The following is a 12,396-nucleotide window of genomic DNA, read 5'->3' on the forward strand; positions in this document are numbered from 1 at the left end:
AACCGCTTAGAGAGGGCTGAAAGCCCTATGAAGCGGTATATAAGTCTAATAAATAAAGTCGTTCCTGACTCTAGAAGGCGGTGCTCATCTCCGTTTCAAAGCCAAAGAGCCAGCGCTGTCCGAAGACGTCTCCGTGGTCATGTGGCCGGCATGACTCAATGCCAAAGATGCATAGAACACTGTTACCTTCCCACCAAAGGTGGTTCCTATTTTTCTACTTGCATTTTTTACGTGCTTTTGAACTGCTAGGTTGGCAGAAGCTGGGACAAGTCACGGGAGCTCACTCCGTTACGCGGCGCTAGGGATTCGAACCGCCGAACTGCCGACCTTTCTGATCGACAAACTCAGCATCTTAGCCACTGAGCCACTGAGCCTTCAACAATATCTATAAAACACATCAAATATAGATATTACTCAGCCAGGAGCTGAGAGGTATTACCTGCCTCTCCTGCAGAAAAACTTGACAATATTGAAGTTACTGAATATACAATCACTTCTCCAAATTCTGGATTTTGTAGGCAGCCATGAAGCAGACCTTGGAGAAACTTGGCAGAAGTGTTCAATAACATGGACACTGATGTGTTTTAAGCCCAAGAACAAAACAGCCTAAGAAAGAATTTCCCAATTTTGTTGCTGCAACTTGGAGTCAGATTTCGAGAGCTGGTTTCCTGGCCTGGCCTCCTTTGAAGGTCTAACAAGAAAAATGTAATTAATGCCTCGATTCCTTTGTTTGTGACTTATCGTAGCAGGAAAACTCAATCCTTTTGATCCGTTTACGGAACTCTACATTGTATGTACGTTAAAAAATGGCTTTGGATTTGTCTAAGCCAGCAGTTCTCAACCTGTGGGTCGGGACCCCCTTGGGGGTCAAAGGACCCTTTCACAGGGATCGCCTAAAACACATATTTTCGATGGTCTTAGGAACTGAGACACCAATTTTATGGTTGGGGGTCACCACAATGTGAGGAACTGTATTAAAGGGTCGCTGTTCTGTCCCCCCTTCTCCGCTCGTTAACGGACGACAGGCAGACAAACTTAAAAGGAAAGAACTTTATCAGTTCTTGGCTCAGACTGGCTGCGAGCCCAAAAATAAACATAAATCAAGTCTCTGACCAGATAACAGAACACAAAACAAAACTCTTACAAAGCAATGCACTTCTCCAAGTGTCTCCTTGAATCAGGGTTACAGAAAGCAAATCACTTCTCCAAGTGTCTCTCACAAACAAACCATGCTGAACAAACGAATGAACGTTGACTCCTGCAACCAGGACATGGCACCATCCGTCCTTTTATCACCAAAGGACGCCACTAACGAGCCCCAGCTGCATTGTTAATCTTGCATCCCGAAAAGACTCATAGGAGACTTCTGCTGAGTCACAACAGTCGCGCATTGGGAAGGTGGAGAACCCCTGGTCTAAGCTATGATGGTCTTCCTGCATACCTTATGTACTTTAATATTTTTATATCATGCTATACATAAAACATCTCTACATCACCTACCAAGCCATTTTTGTCCAGGGAGGAAATTATAATATCAGGGTTTTTTAATTATATCTTGGTCTAGTGGTTAAGGCACCTAGCTAGAAATGGGGACGTTGTGAGTTCTAGTCCCACCTTAGTCATGAAAGCCAGCTGGGTGATCTTAGCCAATCACTGGGAGACGGTGAATTCTAGTCCCGCCTTAGCCATGAAAGCTGACTGGGTGACCTTGGACCAATTGCCAGGAGACAGTGAATTCTAGTCCCGCCTTAGTCACAAAAGCCAGCTGGGTGATCTTGGCCAATCACTGGGAGACGGTGAGTTCTAGTCCCGCCTTAGCCATGAAAGCTGACTGGGTGACCTTGGGCCAATTGCCATGAGACAGTGAATTCTAGTCCCGCCTTAGTCATGAAGCCAACTGGGTGATCTTGGCCAATCACTGGGAGACGGTGCGTTCTAGTCCCACCTTAGCCATGAAAGTTGACTGGGTGGCCTTGGGCCAATTGCCAGGAGACAGTGAATTCTAGTCCCACCTTAGTCATGAAAGCCAGTTGGGTGATCTTGGCCAATCACTGGGAGACGGTGAGTTCTAGTCCCGCCTTATCCGTGAAAGCTGACTGGGTGACCTTGGGCCAATTGTCATGAGACAGTGAATTCTAGTCCCGCCTTAGTCACGAAAGCCAGCTGGACGATCTTGGCCAATCACTGGGAGACGGTGAGTTCTAGTCCCGCCTTAGCCATGAAAGCTGACTGGGTGACCTTGGGCCAATTGCCAGGAGACAGTGAATTCTAGTCCCGCCTTAGTCACGAAAGCCAGCTGGACGATCTTGGCCAATCACTGGGAGACGGTGAGTTCTAGTCCCGCCTTAGCCATGAAAGCTGACTGGGTGACTTTGGGCCACTCCCTCCCTCTCAGCCCAGCCTACCTAACAGGGTGGTGGTTGGTTTTATGGGGAAAATAAGATGGGGGTAAGTGTGTTGGATATGTTCACCACTTTGTTTATAAAAACAATAAAAGGAGGGAGAAAGAAGCAAAACAAATAAATAATACATTAGTTAAAACCAATATTAATTGGGGGTGGGTGGGGTAGAGAGAGACAGAGACATTGTGAAACGTGAAATGCTGCAGCCTGCAATGAAAGAGCATTGCGTGCAATTGATTCTAGCAAAACATGCTCATTCAATCAGTTCCCAGCCCTTTGCTCTTCTTGGATAGGAGTTCTGGGTCTCTGCCATCTTCCAGGTGGAAAGTGGGAGGAACAGACACTGTCAGCTGCGTTCAGTTGAGTTCATGCCAGAAGGTTAAAGAATGATGAGTTAAAAGCTCTGGGTCAGGAAAGTTTGTGTGATGCAAAGTAGAAATTCCTGACTTATTAGGAAAATATTGATCCAACTGGATGGCATGGAAGAGAGCATTAACTGATCCTTCTCACTTAGCATAGCAGTTAGCAATAGCAGTTAGACTTATATACTGCTTCATAGGGCTTTCAGCCCTCTCTAAGGGGTTTACAGAGTCAGCATATCGCCCCCACAGTCTGGGTCCTCATTTTACTCACTTCGGAAGGATGGAAGGCTGTGTCAACCTTGAGCCGGTGAGATTAGAACCGCCGAACTGCAGATAGCAGTCAGCTGAAGTGGCTGCAGTACTGCACTCTAACCACTGCGCCACCTCGGCTCTCGACTTATTCAATTGAAGCTTTATTCCAACATCTCATATCCCTGTTTAATTGCAAATGGCTGCGTCTGGCCAGGCTAAAGTACGAAATACCTTTGCGACTGTAAAATCTTGCCCTTTGAACACAACAAATTGCTAAATGTCTTTCCTTTTGAGTCTAGTTCATTCATATCACTCAGCAATAAATAAAGTCGATGGCTCAGTGGCTAAGACGCTGAGCTTGTTGATCAGGAAGGTCGGCGGTTCGAATCCCTAGCACCGTGTAACAGAGTGAGCTCCCGTGACTTGTCCCAGCTTCTGCCAGCCTAGCAGTTCAAAAGCACATAAAAATGCAAGTAGAAAAATAGGAACCACCTTTGGTGGGAAGGGTACAGCGTTCCGTGCGCCTTCGGCGTTTAACTCATGCCAGCCAGATGACCACGGAGACGTCTTCGGACAGCGCTGGCTTTTTGGCATTGAAACGAGATGAGCACTGCCCCCTAGAGTCGGGAATGACTAGCCCATATGTGCAAGGGGAAACTTTACCTTTACTTTTACCTTATAACAGAATAACAGAGATGGAAGAGATCTTGGAGATTGACTAGTCAACACCCGCGGATCAAGCAGGAGACTTTTCAGACAAATGGCTGTCCAATCTCTTCTTAAAACCTGTGTTGTAGCACTCACAACTTCTGAAGGCAATTTCTTGTTCCATTGGTTAATTGTTTTGTCAGGAAATTTCTCCTTAGTTCTAGGTTGCTTCTGTCCTTGATTAGTTGCCTATGAAAGCTCTCCTTCTCGGGGAAGGAAGGAGGGAAGGAAGGAGGGAAGGAAGGAGAGAAGGAGAGAAGAAAGGAGGCAAGGAAGGAGGGAAGGAAGGAGGAAAGGAAGGAGAGAAGGAGAGAAGAAAGGAGGGAAGGAAGGAGGAAAGGAGAGAAGGAGAGAAGAATGGAGGGAGGGAAGGGGGAAGGAGGGAGGGAAGGAAGGAGGGAAGGAAGGAGAGAAGGAGAGAAGAAAGGAGGGAAGGAAGGAGGGAAGGAAGGAAGAAGAAGTAGGATTGTTGTAAAATAAGATGGGTCTATGGGATGGTAAGAACGCAATTTCAATTATATTGTCAATTGCAGGGGAGAAAAATTGTTACAAACACATATTACTAATAACAGTTATGAGATCATATAACTGTGAATGTATATATGAGAAATAAAATTTATATTTAAAAAAAATGAAAGCTCTCCTTCTCCTGTATATTTTACAGTTATGCTTATAAAAATTATTGTGTATTCCATTTTTGCTATGTTTTCTACTTGTGATGGTGCTAACCACATCAGACTGGTTTGACCAAGAGCAGGTGGATTCTGTAGTAATATGTACTGAAAGTAAATAAATACGTTTAAGGTGCAGCTATGTTTGCAATGTCATAAGTACATCTTTGCTATTCCCATTTCTCAGGTGAACACAGGTGAGTACCATTTGGGTGAACTGTCAATTTCTTGTAGAGAAAAAATAACGATGCACACCAGATCACAAAACACCTATTAGCCCAGGGTTAACCCAGTTTTCTGCAACTTTGGACTGTCCTTCTCCAAGTGTCCATGGAGATTCTCAGAAGTCATCCAGGTCATGGTTGTCCCAAAGGTGTTTTTTCAAGGGGCAACTCCTTCTCCAGGTGTGGGAACTTCAGGCCTATCTATCACGAAGACCCCAAGAGAGGCACAATCGTTTTGAATAGAAGGAAGAACTTTGTGTGATGAGATGAACTCAAAGAATGAACCGGTAGAAGGTCCAGTTCAGAGATGAAATGAGTTGAGAACATCTGCTTCTGGACAGTAGGTATTTCTACTGAGAATTAGAAATAGTACATTGTTTACAAGATGTCCTGGTGGCAGATAGATAACCTGCTAAGTCACCCACGAACAAATATTATCCAACAACTATGCAATTTTTGTGGTAGGGCACATCATCATTCTTTCTCTCTTGCCTCCTGTGAATGCCTATAATTTCCAAATTTATATTCCACTATAATATAAAGGCTAACTTTTGTAATATTTGTAGATGTCTTTGCGGATAAAGTAAAAGACACATAATACTGTTTTTCAAAAACACCACCAAATGTAGGAGCTAAAACTGGGATAAAGAGAGCTTTGGAGCAAATTTACCTCTTAGTAGATCTGAAATCCTAAACGCAGCTAGAAACATGTTCAAATCTTGTTGAAAAAAATAGGAGCTTTTTTTTTAAAGAAAAAAATCAGGTTTCTAAAGTAAATTGTACAGAAGCCATTGCTGCAGAATTTGCAAGTAAAGAATAGATCAATTGAATTTATTAAGTTTATGTTCTTCCTCTGGCAAATTTTAGGTAGTAATGAAAGTCGAGAGACGTTGGCCAGATGGGAATCTTATCCAGGAACAGAGGTGGGTTCCTACCAGATCGCACCAGTTCGGTAGAACCGGTTCGTCAAATCTACCGAACCGGTTAGAAGAGGTTCCACCAGAAAGCAGGCCACACCTACAGAAGAGGTTCCAAAAATTTTTGAAACCCACCACTGACACACACACACACACACACACACAGACTCACACAGAGAAACAAAGACAAAGAAAGGAAGAAAGAAATAAAGAAAAAAAAGAAAAAAGAAAGAAAAAGTGAGAGAAAGATGAAAGAAAAAAGGAAAAAGGGACAGAGAGACAAAAGGAAGGGAAAGAGAGAGAGAGAGAGAGAGAGAGAAAGAAAGAAAGAAAGAAAGAAAGAGAAAGAAAGAAAGAAAGAAAGAAAGAAAGAAAGAAAGAAAGAAAGAAAGAAAGAAAGAAAGAAAGAAAACACATGGCCGGCAAGCCACTCCCACCAGGTCACATGGCTGACAAGCCACTCCCACAAAGGAGGCCAAACCCACAGAGTAGGTTCAAAAAATTTTTGAAACCCACCACTGACACACACACACACACACACACACACACACAGACTCACACAGAGAGACAAAGACAAAGAAAGGAAGAAAGAAATAAAGAAAAAAAGAAAAAAGAAAGAAAAAGTGAGAGAAAGATGAAAGAAAAAAGGAAAAAGGGACAGAGAGACAAAAGGAAGGAAGAGAGAAAGAGAGAGAAAGAAAGAAAGAAAGAAAGAAAGAAAGAAAGAAAGAAAGAAAGAAAGAAAGAAAGAAAGAAAGAAAGAAAGAAAGAAAACACATGGCCGGCAAGCCACCCCCACCAGGTCACATGGCCGACAAGCCACTCCCACCAGGTCACATGGCCAACAAGCCACTCCCACAAAGGAGGCCACACCCACAGAGTAGGTTCAAAAAAAATTTGAAACCCACCACTGTAGGAAGGAAGAGACACTGAAGTCAGGCGAAGGTTGAAAAAGGCAAGATGGAAACTGCAACTTTACAATTTCTTCGTAAATCACAGATACTACATATCCCAGACACCCAGCTGAGGATCATACCCAACAGTCTGAAAGAGTTTCTAGCCATCTGTGTTGTGGTTAAGCTAAAGGGAGAATTGCACGAAAGAAAAATAATGTATTGGTCTAACGGCTTTTGAGACATTTTTAAGACAACTAATAGAATGGGAACCACTAATTATCTAGTTATACTTGATCAGTATAGTTCCTAGATGGAATGCTGGGATGAAGAAATTATGAGTGTAAATAAAAGCGTTCCTTCAAAGCAGAAGAAGGACAAAGAGAGAGAGCCGAGGTGGCGCAGTGGTTAAATGCAGCACTGCAGGCTACTGCTAGATCAGCAGTTCAGCGGTTCAAATCTCACCGGCTCAGGGTTGACTCAGCCTTCCATCCTTCCGAGGTGGGTAAAATGAGGACCCGGATTGTTGTTGGGGGCAATATGCTGACTCTCTGTAAACCGCTTAGAGAGGGCTGAAAGCCCTATGAAGCGGTATATAAGTCTACTGCTATTGCTATTGCTAAACGTTGGCTCTGGAATTCTGCCTTCTCCATGGGTTGGAGGAATCAAGATTCAGCATGGATAAGATGTTCCTTGAAACCAATATCCTCCCTCGTAACTTTTTATTACATCATTATTTACTGCGATTGTAGTTGCTATCTTTTTTTCCAGACTTCATCAAAGGTTAGCAGAGTTCCTTCCAAGATGTTGCAACCAGTAATTAATATTGCTTTCTCTAATATCCTCTCTATCATTCCGTAGGCGTTCTCACCAAGACTGCTACTTGGCATGATGGCAATCCTATGGTATGAGTGTGTGTCAAGTAAACAGAGAGTAGATATGTAATCTCTTTACCTCTATTTGTCCTTCAACTTGGCATGCAAAGTTGTGTAGAGTTGTTTGAAGGTCCGGTGAGTCAACGCCTTCACTTTTTTCTCGTCAACATGTTTGTGTAGCCATGAAGTTCAGCAAAGTTCAAGAGAAGAATTGAATTGAATTGAATTGATTTTATTTGTAGGCCGCCCTTTTCCCTGAGGGGACTCAGGGCGGCTCACAGAAAACCAGGGAGGGGGAATACAACGCTAAGACGACAACACATAATAAAATAATAGGCAACATGCATACAACATTCGGGCGGGGTAATGGTCCTTATCCCCAGGCCTGACGGGCGAGCCAGTTCTTCAAGGCTATGCGGAAGGCCTGGACGGTGGAGAGGGTACGAATCTCTACGGGGAGCTCGTTCCAAAGGGTCGGGGCCGCTGCTGAGAAGGCCCTCCTCCTTGTAGTTGCCAGCCGACACTGGCTGGCCGATGGAGTACGGAGGAGGCCTAATCTATGAGATCTTATAGGTCGTAGGGAGGTAATTGGCAGAAGGCGGTCTCTCAAGTATCCAGATCCACTGCCATGTAGGGCTTTATGGGTGATCAGTAGCACCTTGAAGCGCATCCGGAGATCGACAGGTAGCCAGCGCAGCTCGCGGAGGATAGGTGTAATGCGGGTGAATCGGGGTGCACCCGCGATCACTCGCGCGGCTGCGTTCTGCGTGAAGAGACAAAGAAGTTTCTGAAGCTACCTGGACAAGTGAGGTGACTGCTAACTGTAAGTTCATGCCCAACGCAAAGTCCACTCTGTACTAAAGCCACCGCCGAGGGCCACCAAAGGACTTAGGACCCCTGCCTTGAACTTCCAAAATCGCTTGAACAAAAAGTGAAGAATCAGATTATACTGGACGCCTTGGTTTAATCTGTCATATCTCGTTCAGAGGTGGGTTCCTACCAGTTTGCACCTATTCGGTAGAACCAGTTCGTCAAATCTACCAAACTGGTTAGAAGAGGTTCCACCAGTGGACCCGGAAAGCAGGCCACACCTACAGAAGAGGTTCCAAACATTTTTTGAAACCCACCACTGGTCCTTGGATATGATTATTCTACACTATCATGCTCCTATTTATAAAACTCAGTGCCTCTGTGAAAGGTAAGGATGACTACTGCGTTTGTGGTGCAATCAGAACATTGCGTGTGTTGAAGTTGTTTTAACGCAAACCAAAGATGCCTTTTAAAAAACAAGTTTGCATCATATTCTTATGCATGCCAGTGCTGTGTGTGAGGTAATTTAAGGTGGTTCTGACAAGTGTCGCCGGCATCTTCATATCCCGTCACATGGGCGGCAAGCCACTCCCATCCGGTCACATGGGCGGCAAGCCACTCCCACAAAGTAGGCCACACCCACAGAGTAGGTTCGAACAATTTTTGAAACCACCACTGATCTCGTTCTTCGTGAAACGTCATGTTCTCCCTGAGCCAGAAAACCATGGGACTTGCAATCCAGCACATCTGGCGGTGCCACCTTGGAGGAGCATTTCAAGTGAAAGTGACGCTCGGTATTGGATGGAGGCAGTGGGTAGAGTGCAGTACTGCAGGCCACTTCAGCTGACTCTTATCTGCAGTTCAGCGGTTCAAATCTCACCGGCTCAGGGTTGACTCAGCCTTCCATCCTTCCGAGGTGGGTGAAATGAGGACCCAGACTGTGGGGGCGATATGCTGACTCTGTAAACCGCTTAGAGAGGGCCGAAAGCCCTATGAAGCGGTATATAAGTCTAACTGCTATTGCTATTGCTGCTAATTGTCAACAAGACCTGGAGAACGTGTAGAATGTAACTTTTAAAACTTGTCAAGGGAAGATAGGAAGACCCAAATCGGGGATGGTATCAAAGCAGGAACCTTCTGAAGGATGGTTATTGCATTTCTTACATTGGTTCCGATCTCATTCATTCTAGAACAGTGTTTCTCAACCTTGGCAACTTGAAGATGTCCGGACTTCAACTCCCAGAATTCCCCAGCCTGCTGGCTGGGGAATTCTGGGAGTTGAAGTCCGGACATCTTCAAGTTGCCAAGGTTGGGAAACACTGTTCTAGAAGATCAGCCAATTTCAGTATGACTCTGGATGGCTTCTGGAGTTAACAATCAAAAGGGGGGAAAATAAAGGATTCTAGGGCAGTGTTTCTCAACCTTGCCAACGTGAAGAATGGTGGACTTCAACTCCAAGAATTCCCACCTGATTGGCAGGGGGATTCTGGGAATTGAAGCCCACCCCGCTTCAAGTTGCCAAGGTCGAGAAACACCGCTCTCGTGAGACTTTCAAATAAATAACGCATAAGTATTACAGCCGTTCGTAGAATTCTTTCCAATTCTAATTTTGATCCTCAACCAAAACTGGGAGTCTTTGAAATCTTGGGCAACGGATGCTTACTCAGTCTTCCAAAATTAAGGAATTGTTTCGGTAGGCGTGCCATCAAAGAATCCTCCGAAATTAAAATAGCTTTCCCAACATCCTTGTTCAAGTTGTAACATGACGGTTTTTCTATTTTAAAAGGCCCTCGTGGACCATACAGATCACCAGCTGTGATAAACAATATGAAAGTCTAATAATGAACAATGATATATTTTAGCTACGTCTGTCTTGAGACATCCTCCGTATCAGACTTGTATCTGAGACAGGTGGGACATGCAAAGATGTCTGTCTGCCTATCCATCAATCAAAGAAGCTCAACTGAACAGCGAGGAATTGATTTTATCAGATAGGATCGTACCTTGAAAAAAAAACAAAATCTTAGAATTCGTGCTCTGCTTTGGAAGTAAGCTACTTTTGAGAAGATGCTAAAGTTGGCAGAGCCATCCTCCTCCCCGGTATGGCATGGTGTGTGATTTGCCAATGCAGCTGTGACGTTGTGGTCGTGGTTTAGGCACAGGGAAGAAGCCAGCTGCGGTAGGCTCAACAAAGCTTAAACAAATTGTGGCTCACCACAACGTTTAGAAACAGATCTCCACTCTGGTGTCACTTATCACTTACTCCTTGATATGTCCTAGATTGGATTAGAGCGATGTGTTCTCCACAGAGCTGCCAATCAAGACGGTTCCAGGAAGTAACTGTTCTAGATTGCTGATCCGATCTAGATTCTCTAGGCCTAGAAAAATTCTCTGGGTCTAGATCAGGTCTAGATTCTATAACGAGATGGTGTTTTCTCAACAAATTCAACCTCTCTCTACTTTGTTCCCAGGCCTTTGTTCAAAAGGCTTCTGCACAAACTCTTGTGGACCGCCAGCTCCACAGAGCTGCCAATCAAGACGGTTAGGAAGTAGAGTTGGATGGTGAGGAGGTTGGGGAGGAACATGAGCCAGACTTGGAGGCTGGGGAAGGCTCGGACGAGGGCTCTGCGTCGAAAGCAGAGAGAGGACCAAGGCCCTCTGGTAGTTATCAGCTGCCTTCTGAGCTAGACATCAGTGAGGCAGAGGAACAGCTGGAGCCTGTTCCCAGTGTGCGCATGTGCAGAACTGCCAGGAGAAAAGAACAGCTAAGAAATCAGGGTAGGCCTGGGAGTAAAGTCACAGGTGGAAGGTGAATGGCCCCTCCCATAGGACATAAAAGAGGAGCGAAAGGGGAGGGGGCTTTTGCAATAAACAATTCAATCGTTCAGTCATCAGATTTGTTTCAGGAATGTGAATCTGTCCCTGAATCTCAGAGACTCTGTGCCCAGCCTTTCCTTGCACAGCACCTCCTTTGGAAAATATTCACATCATGGCAGCTTCCCAAGCTAGATAAGGTCTGTGGTCATAAATACTCCTTTGAAAGACTGTTTTACCAGGCCTTTGCTGAATGTGAATGAGAGGAATTCACATTCGTTTCATAAAACGGGTTTCATCGGGACCAGGACTCTGCCTCCTGCTTTATGGGGAAGCCTAGGTCCCAACACAAACTCTCAGCTCATTGTAAGGACTCCACAAACCAGTAGCGCTTAGAAAATTGAACTCTTGTGTTTTACACACGTCTTGTTTAATCTGCTAAATCGTGGTGACTCCTACAAGACCTGGGATATTGTTGAAATTGGACATGCACAGTAGGGCTGCCTCTGTCTCTATAATAAATTTTTAATGCTTTTGCGAGCATAAGTCAAAGTTGCACGGAGGGGAGCACCTTCCTTTTTGATACTCCAGCGTTGAGTATATTATCCTTGCTTGAGTAACCATCTCTTCTTCTGAGCAGAACGGTCCTACCCCTTTGATACTAGTAATTAATCTGCTAGTGATTTCTCATAGGGGTGGGACTGAAAATGTTTAGCACCCAGTTCTCTGCCTGGTTGCTGGGTGGGCATGGCCATGGGGGCATAGCTTGCTTCCTGCACCATGGCGGGAGGTGGGAGGTCATACCCCCAGGCTCCAGAGGCTTTCCTTGAACCTCCTGGTGGGCAAAAAATGGGTTCGGTTGTTTTCTTGCAGACGTTTCATCATAACCCAACTAGGGAACATCATCAGTGCTAGAAGGAAGTGGCATTTGTGGAGAGGAGGAGGAGGAGGAGGACTGTGGGCACCTTGGTGCTCTCTCAGCTTGGTTGATTTCTTTCAGATGTTTCCTTACCCAACTAGGGAACTTCATCAGTGCTAGAAGGCGGTAGGGTTTGCAGGGAGGAGAAGGAAGATGGGCTCCTTGGTTCTGTTTTGAGCTTGGTGGTTTTCTTTCAGATGTTTCATGACCCAACTAGGGAACATCATCAGTGCTAGAAGGAAGTGGGGTTTGGGGAGAGGAGGAGAATGACTGTGGGATCCTTGGTGCTCTCTGAATGTTGTTTTGTTGCAGATTAGATTAGATTTAATAAATTTCTAGGCCTCCCAATCCCGAAGGACTCTGGGCGGCTTACAACAAATACATTTAAAAAATAGAAAGGTTAAAAACAAAGAAACATAGATTTTTTTAAAAGCCACAACATACACCCAGTCTAATCGGGGCGGGATCCTCAGTCATGGGGTCAACAGCCCGGGGCCTGCCGGAATAGCCAGGTCTTAATAGCCTTTCGGAAGGCCATGAGGGTTCCAC

Source organism: Thamnophis sirtalis, unplaced genomic scaffold, assembly GCF_051295495.1.
Source record: "Thamnophis sirtalis isolate CommonGarterSnake01/CBP01778 unplaced genomic scaffold, rThaSir2_p1.2 scaffold_14, whole genome shotgun sequence".
Lineage (NCBI taxonomy): Eukaryota > Metazoa > Chordata > Lepidosauria > Squamata > Natricidae > Thamnophis > Thamnophis sirtalis.